Source organism: Chelonia mydas, chromosome 7, assembly GCF_015237465.2.
Source record: "Chelonia mydas isolate rCheMyd1 chromosome 7, rCheMyd1.pri.v2, whole genome shotgun sequence".
NCBI lineage: Eukaryota > Metazoa > Chordata > Testudines > Cheloniidae > Chelonia > Chelonia mydas.
In genome coordinates, this window is record NC_057853.1 from 32,252,320 (window position 1) to 32,261,438 (window position 9,119).

At 57.3% G+C, this 9,119-nt stretch overlaps 1 protein-coding gene across 28 annotated transcripts in view; it reads right to left on the bottom strand.

Annotated features, from left to right (window-relative positions):
- Positions 1-9,119, bottom strand: part of NRXN2 (neurexin 2) — a 274,349-nt gene that overhangs the window by 178,983 nt on the left and 86,247 nt on the right. The gene's annotated exons all lie outside the window — the stretch shown is intronic.

Genomic DNA, 9,119 nt, shown 5'->3' on the forward strand with positions numbered 1-9,119 from the left:
ATGCTGGGGCACTGGGATCAGCATAGTCCGAGAGGGGAGAGCGCCCCCTACTGGGCTCCTGCCTGCTCCCTACAGCACAGCACCCCCTAGGGGGCATTGCTGTCCCAGCCTGCTCCCACGCAGCACAGGGAGTGCTAAGTAGCCAGTCAATTCAACCCCTTGGCCTCCCCCACAGCAGCCAGGCTCCTAAATTGCTTCTTCAGGGCTCTGTGTTGGCACAATATAAATCACCTCAGCAGGGACAAGCTGGGGGAGCAATTAATTCTTTGCTAACCCCAGGGCCACACTGCCTGGCTCCCACCCAATCCCCCTGCCCGCCTCTCAGCCCCTCTGTAAGCACTTTTCTCTGGTGAAGCTCCATGACCTTGGACTGGATCCATCCCTCTTAGTCCCATCTGCTTGCACCCCATATGGAGCAGCTGCCCATGGGGGGCTCCGAGCCAGACCTGGGGTGCGAGGGAGAGAAGTGATTGGGAGAGAGGAGCTCAGAAAGGGTGACCCCAAGGGACAGCCTGGAAGGGGGGAAAGGGGGAATGAAAAAGGAAGGTGACAGACTTGAAGGGATGGATGAATAGATAAATGTGTACGGGGAGAGCGGAGGCATGCATTCGTAGATAGAGGCATGTATGGGGGAGGGCATTGGCTGCAGGGATGTGGGGGGAAGGGATGTGGAGAGGAGCGGGTTCTGGGAGAGGGAAGGGGATTCTGTCAGGGGCCACTGGGGGGCATTGGAGGAGGGGGTTCTGGCTTGGGCCGCAGCAGGGGTACGGGGTGGGGAAGGGAGGGGCAGGGAACAGGCTAAGGCGGCCCCGAGCGCAGAGCAAGGGCTTGAGTCCTGCTCACATGCTCCCCCCCACCAGGTGACCATGCAGGCTCCCACACTCTGTGCGGGGATTCGTCAGGGGAACCTCAGCAGGGATCTTACACTGATACTAGAGTCCCTATTAGCCCGGGCAGCACAGCACCTCCTGCTGGAGCACCCCCCAACCAGTCACAGGAGCCTGCATTTGACAACAGCCATCAGAGCCTGCCAATCCCCACCACGCACCCTCCCCACTAGCACAGCACCCACCCACTGGCATCAAGAACCCCGGGGGTTCTGGTCTCTGCGCAGGGCCATGCCCTGCTCCGAGCTGAAGCGTGCAGCTGCTGGCAAGGCTGCTTTCCAAAGAAGTCGGCCAAAGCTAAGAACATCCCCCTTGCCCACCTCTTTCAGCACTGCCACTTCCTCCCCCCTGTCCTGCCAGTTCCACGACCCCAGATCCACTGCCCGAGAGCCAGAATGTTTCTCGTCACTGCAATAACCACAGAAACAAGAGTAACCGACCAATGCAGCAACACCTGCCTGAGTGTGCAGAGAGCCTGAGCCAACTGCTGCGAGAGGGGAGAGCAGCCAGCCCAAGTGCAAGGGAGACAGTAATACCTGCTTGCATGTGCAGAGACTCTGAGCTAATAGGTTGATACAACGTCTGAAACAATCACTTCTCTGCTAAGAATCAAGTTGTGAGTGGGGTCTAGTGTGTTAGAGCAGGGGAGCAGAGAGTCAGGACTCCTGGGTTCTAACCCCAGCTCTGGTGGGGGAATGAGGTCTAGTGGGTTACAGTGGGGGAGGGGGACTGGGAGTCAGGACTCCCTGCACCTATCCCCAGGTTGGCCATTCACTCACTATGTGATCTTGAGGAAGTCACTTACCCTGCTCCATGCCTCAGTTTCCCCATTCAAATAGCTAAATGGGGGTGTGTATGGGGTAGAGGCAGAGCAGGGCAGACAGGAGTGTATTGAGAGGGACTATTAGGTTTTATCCCACACAGTGTTTCCCCTGGCTCAGTGATCTCCACTGCTTTAGCCTTTCCCATAACTCCCTACTCTGCCTCGTGCTCTGGCCCCAGACTTCCACCAGCCCCGATAATCTGTCCGATCGCTCCTTTCCCATAAACCCAGCTGGCAAGCCAGGCAGCCAGAGCGATTCCCACTAGGGCTTGAAGGTGGTGAGATGCTATCCTGCCTGTGCTCAGCCCCCACCCCTGTGCTCTCTCTCTCTCACCACCCCCACACACCCCGATTGCATCCTATGTTCTAACAACCCACAGAAGTCTGCGGCCTCCACTTCCCAACTGGACTATGTCCTGTCAAAAGCGCTGGAGGTGGGGGGCTGAGCTATGAGAGCCCCAGCCCCCCTCTGCTGAGTTCCCCATCCCCATCCTTTTGGTCTGGTCTGGTCTGGCCTGACCTGGGGCAGCTCCCTCCATCGAAAGCCACAAGCAAGTCACATGGTCATGTCAGCATTCAGCAGCCTTGGCCACAACTGCCCCCACCCCCGAGAGCCTGCCCCAGCCATACCTGCACCCACCCTGCGCCGACAGCCTGCCCCACCCACAACTCCCCTCCCCCCCGACAGCCTGCCCCAGCCACACACACCCCCGACAGCTTGCCCCAGCCACAGCTCCCCCCCGACAGCCTGCCCACAACTCCCCTCCCCCTCCGACACACAACCCCCAACAGCCTGCCCCAGCCACACATGCACCCCAGACAGCCTGCCCCAGCCACACACATCCCTGACAGCCTACCCCAGTTAAAACCTCCAGTCACACCCCTCCACACCTTCCCCAGCACCAGCTTGTCCCTGCACCTCGTCCTACCAGGATCCCACACCCCAGTTAGCACACCCTTGTCCACCCATCTCACCCAGAGCAGCTGGTGTCCACAGGCACTGGGATGGGGGGTGGATCTTAATTAGTGGCAGCCAGAATTGTCCCAGTGTTCCCAGAGCAGGGGCAGCAGCGGAGAGCGATCCCTCCCCCAGCACACACTTCCCCCAGTATGCCCCCACAGTGGTGGAGAGGGCATCTTGGTCTCCCTTGCTTGGGCTGAGCCCACCGGAGAGCCAGCAAACTCATCTCAGGCAGAGAGGAAAGGGCCAGCTGGGGCTGTATTTGACCTGGTGACCTACAGGAGAAAGACTCTGTATGTTGTTAACTGGGGTGGAACTGCAGTCTATTCCCTGGAAGGTGGCCAGATCACCTTCTACAGCCTATTCCCCCCGCCAGGGGGCAGGGTCACCTCCTACAGCCTCTTCCCAGGGTCGCTCCCTACAACCCAGAGTGGGGCAGGGTCGCTCCTACATTCTATTTCCCCGCAGGGAGCAGGGTTGTCCCCTGCAGTCTATTCTTTGTAAGAAGATGAAGGCTCTGTATGGGGATAAATGGAGGGGGTGCTGGCTCCGCATTATCGTTAGAGATTTTAATTGTGACTATTTTTCTCCAGCGAGAGCTCCCAGCCTCGGGGCAGCAGGATCGATAGCCAGACTACGATGGATAGGACATGGGGGCAGGAGGGGGAGCAGGGTTCAAGGGGTCACGGGCTTCTTGAGATGCAAGTCATGTGGGACCTTTCCTTGTCTGAGTGTGAGGGACTGTGGGACACACGCTAGACCCCATGCCCCTCCCACAGCTGGGATAGAACCCAGGAGTCCTGGCTCCCAGCCCTTGCTAGAGGCACTTGGGCTGGGGTGCAGAGCTCTGTGGGGAATGCATGCAAGGGGAAGGGCTGTCATTCAGCACTGCAATGAGGATATGGTGCCCACCCTGCCGCACTGGGACCTCTGCCTGGAGATGGGCAGGGCCCCTGTCACGGAGTCCCTGGGCGATGCTCTGGAACTGCTCCCCATGAAGCCAGTCAGGACTCTAGGGCAGTCGCCTTCCTGTGAGCAGCCTGTCTTCAGGACACATAGCTCACACAGCTTCCACCTTCCTGGGTCTGACCTCGGAGCATTCAGCATCCTCTGCCCCTCCGTGTGCTTCCCACAGCGAGTCCGCCCAGGCGGGGCTCTTGGGGAAGCCAGGGGGCCCTGCACCCCAACTTTGCAGTCAGATGTGACTCTCAGCCAGCCAGTAAAACAGAGGTTTATTAGACGACAGGAACATGGTCTAACACAGAGCTTGCAGGTGCAGAGAACAGGACCCCTCAGCTGGGTCCATTTTGGGGGGCAGTGAGCCAGACAACCACGTCTGCCCTTCACTCCATGTCTCCAGCCAGCCCCAAACTGAAAATCCCTCCAGCCCCCCTCCCCTGGGCTTTGTCCCTTTCCCAGGCCAGGAGGTCACCTGATTCCTTTGTTCTCCAACCCTTTAGCTCTCACCTTGCAGGGGAGAAGGGCCCAGGCCATCAGTTGCCAGGAAACAGGGTGTCGGCCATTCCCTGTGTCCAGACACCTGCACACACCTGCCCTCTAGGGCTCTGCAGTGATCATACACCCTTACCCCACCGCCTAGATACTTAAGAACTGCCTAGGGGAAACTGAGGCACCCCCACACTATTCAGAGGAAACATTAAGAACAGTCCCACTTCGTCACAGCCCCACATTGACCACCTTTGTAAGCACGCCTGGGAGGGCCTACGATCCTGTCAAACTCAGCACCAGAGGTACCCCCCCCCAAACACACAGAGATGGGTGTGCAGAGACACCCACATACACAGAAACACACCCTATGTACACACTCACTACAGACACATGCACTCGCACCTGAACACACTGCACACACAAGCACAGACACACAAACACAGGACACGTATTGACCACAGCATACAATACACTCATGCTGCACACATGTACTCACACTCAGACACTTGTGCACGTACATGCTACACACACTAAGCACACACACCCACAGCACATACACATACCCACGCTGCACACACAGACTCACACAGAGCGCACACACAGACCACACATATGTGAACACAAATGCTACACACACACACTCAGACACACAACCCTCCCAAGCTCCCAGTCCAGTGCAGCGCTAGCTGGCTGCGCGTGCATTTCTGCAGCACAGCCTGCCAGCTCCTCTCCCACAGCTCGGCTCTTGGTTTCCCAGACAAAGCAGGGGTGCTGCCCCATCCGACAGGTCCTGACACCACTCAGAGCACGCACCAGGGGGGCAGACAGTATGTTGCATAGAAGCCAAACACCACCCTCCAACACACACACACAGCTACTTGCTGCAGTGTGAACACGGAACTTTAGCAAAAACATGCCAGTAGCTCTGAGCTTAAAGCTAAGAGGCAGCACGGTGCAGTGGGTAGAGAACTGGACTGGGAGCCAGGACTCCTGGGCTCTCGTCCCAGCTCTGGGAGGGCAATGGAGATTTGTGCTTTAGGGAAGAGGAGACTGGGACCTTGGGACAGTTCATTCCCCTCTTGAAGCCTCAGTTTCCCCTTGAGGGCAGGGGTTGTCTCTGTGTGTCTGCACAGGGCCCACGATATCTCAGGCAGGGCCTGCGCGGTGACGGGCTCCTACAGTTGCTATCACAATAATGAGCCCCACAAGCTATTGAGACAACTCATCCTGATTTCTCCTGGGACCAGATCTGCCCCATGGCTGGCAGTGAGCTTGGAATGGCCTTCCCGCAGGCGGGCGAGACTGCAGTAAACCCAGAATATTTCCCCCACTCCGACCTGACATTTTTATCGTACAAATATGTTTGTGCCTGTGCAGAGAGAATGAAAATCGACTCCAGTCCTGGGGAAACGTTCGCACCTCGAGGCGGGCGTGGAGAGCAGAACATTTTAAATGGAACAAATTTGCTATTTTCTTTCCTTTTCCAGTGCCTGCAGCAGGAAAACAAACATTCTCCCCCACTCCATTATGCTCTCCCCACAACCCTGCCTCCTCCGGCCAGCCCTGGAACATCCCAAGGCAAAGCGGCAGCGACTGCAGTTCCCATCTACCACCCAGAATCCACCCATACTCCCCTCATCCCTACCCCTCACATATAGCCAGAGCACCTTGCAATCCTCGCTCTGTCCCAGACAAATTCCAGCAAGGACCATTCCCCACCAACCTCTGCCCCAGCAGTCGGCTTTGGGATTCTCCTTCGCTCCCTGCTCCCAGTCATGGTGTCGTGTGGTTAATAAAGCCCACGGCGCTGGGTGAGGGAACCCTGAATAAACAGCCCCCGCACCTCACCTTAGAGCTGGCTGCATCTCTGTGACTGGGCAAGAAATCCATTACCTATACTTCCAACCAGGGCTGGCATGCAACCAGCGACCCAGGATGGGATTCTCTCTCTTGCCGATCATTCCCAACTCCTTCCCGGGCCCAGGGTTTGAGGGGAAGCGGCGTATACATAGGAGGGGGACGCCATCTCCCCCAGCTGATGTGGCAGCTGTTTGTGGGGAGGCACAAGGATGAAATTAATTCCCTCCTTTATCCCCTCTGGTCACCAGCAGGTGTTTTCCCCCTCTGTCTTCTCTTGTTGGAATTGACGAGGGGCTGTGGGATCTGAGATCTGGAGGGGAACTGGGATGGACCCACCTGGCTCCCAACGTGGCTTCAGAGCCCAGAGCACCTTCCCCACGTTCAGAGCTCTTACCCCAAACTGGAAGAGTGGAAGATACCACCCTGCCCCCTCTCCCATCCATCTCCTGGCTCTGTGCCTGCAAGTTCCACCCCAGTGGGGCTCCAGCGACTAGGGACAGAAATAAGGTGTGAACCCAGCGTCTGGGTCAAACAAACACCCTAGCTTGGGACTCCAGATCTGTTCCACGTAGCACTCCTCACTGGGAGAGGCCAAGGCTGGAGCAGACAGGAGCTCCCCCCACAGCCAGTGCTCCTGCCCTGCTCCCTACAAAGCCCCCCACTGGGAGATGCTGGGGCTTCCCTCCACCTCTGGGGTGAGACAAAGGGGCAGTTTATACAGGGATCCCTTGCCCAGCACTGCCACGTAACCACCTCTCAAGTGGGGTGCAGGGGCCTGCAATCCTGCTCTGCTCCCACTTCAAACTGCAGGGTATCTGCAATAGGATAAGTTGCTGCATTCAGATCAGAGGAGGGACAAAGGAGGGTGACCCACCTCATTCTGGGACTGGCAAGTCACCCCAATAACAGGGTGATGGAGCCTGGCACAGCTATTGAGAGGAGGAGGGGTGAGAGGGTGACCCTCTAGAATGCCCCCCATCCCAGCAATGCTCAGGGCTGCTACAAACATACTCAGGTCCATCTGGAGCGGTAGACACAAAGTATCATGCCCATGGGCATGCCAGCCATCTGGGCCCTACACAATGCCTCAGGGCCCTGCCGACTGGCACCGCCCATCCCCATTCACCCACCAGGGCTTAATTTGAGTGTCTAATTGCTTTAAAAGATTCCCCTAAAGCTCTCGCTGCTCTCCTCCCACCCCCTGCCATGATAGTCTTCCGGCCACACCTGACCTGAGCGACCAAAGTTTTAGTGCTGAAAAGCGCCAGTATAGACAGCGTTTTATCGCTGGGAGCCGCGCTCCTCGTGATAAAGCTACCACCGCTCGTTAGGGGTGGGGGGTTTTATTGCCGGGAGAGAAAACCCTAAGAGAAAACAAGAGCCCCTTAACAACAGAAAGCAAAATCAACATCATCCCCTGCCCGCAATGGGGCCAGGGCCGGATTCTGATCTCTGCTCCCCGGGGTCAATCCAGAGTCACCCACTGACCGCACTGGGGACAGGGCTGGATTTCACACACTTATATGAACATGCCTTTTCATTTTGCAGTGTCACATACATGCCCTATGCACACTCGTGCACATTCACATTCACCCACACACTGCACACATGCATGCCCAAACTCCCTTGTATGCACACACACACGATCGTGTGCTCATTTGTGTGCACACTCACACACTTGTGCACAACTTTCTCCCTCATGTGTGCATGCACACTCAAATATGCTTCATGCACCCCTGCCCGTTCATTGGTGCGTGCATTCAAACACATGTGCACAGAGTTGGCACTCTCACCCCCACTGATGTCCCCTCTGAAACTGCAGTTGGATGGGTCTTTAGCATGCGGCATGCACTGGCTGTACAACGGAGAGGGTTTGTGGGTGTGAATGCTGTGCCCACACTGCCCCCCGCCCAGTGGGCAGCACACTTCGCTGCAACCCCAGCCGTTCCCGCTCCCTACTCCAGGTCCCACGGCAATTGCTCGCTGCCAGGAGCCGCATGGTGCCCAGCTAACCCCACACTGGCATCAACTCCTCCTCAGAGCCACAGGCAGAGTGCAGGAACCATGGCGGCTGTGATCAGCCTCCCCAGACTGCTGCCTGCAGCTGGGCTACACCCTCGTGGCACCTCCCCCTTCCAAAATCTGCCCCTCTAGCCACACTGGCCTAAAAATCAGGTGGTCTCAGTGTCTCCCCCCCCCGGACTGGAAGGGAGTCAGATCACGTGGGCCAGAGATAAGCCCCCACAACCCCAAGCACTAAATTCAGTCTGCTAACCTTTGCCTTCAGAGCCACTTTGTAGCAGACACACCAAAGACCTAGAGAGATGACTCCCCACACACACACTGGGCGCCACCAGAGCCAGCTAGAAAGATGAGACTCACCACAACCCCCTCCCCACTGGACCCATGAGCTGGTTAGAGACACAAAACCCCACACACCGGGACGCTAGCGGCAGGATTCACACCCCCAGTCACATTGTGGCACATCCATCCTTGCCCCCCTTGGCACACAGACAGCTTAAGACATTAGCTCCTTGATACGAGCGACCAGGACAATTAATCCCCGCCACCCCCCAAAATCTCCCCAGGGACCCAGCACACCAGCATCCTGGAGTCCAGTCGGCATGGCAACCAGCCCACGGCCTGATCCAGGGATATTATCATCTCCTCAACATCGCTTAGCGACCACCACCATGAGAGAAAAATACCGAGGGGCAGTACCTCTAAGCACCATGTGTCCCCCTTCCCCCGTGCCACAGAGATTCCTGCCTCACGTGCCCATAACCCTCCATTAACCTCCCCAAAATTAACAGCACAGGATGGAAATAACTTCCACAAGCAAAATCGGCTTTCCCCCACAGCCAGTGCACCTGCCCTACTCCCTACAGCACCCCCTGCGAGGAGAAGCCAGGGCTAGAGCAGCCGGGAGCTCCCCCCACAGCCAGCGCTCCTGCCCTGCTCCCTGTTGGTAAACAGCTGCAAACAGCGGCACTGCAGCTGTGTGCGTGCTATGGTTTCATGTATTCTTGTGCCATTGTTCTATTTGCACACACAACAGCGAGTCTGTTTTGCAGGGCTGTTTTGGCTGATGGTGAAGCTGTGGGTATATGGACATCCCAAGGCTAGACAGCGTGTGGGG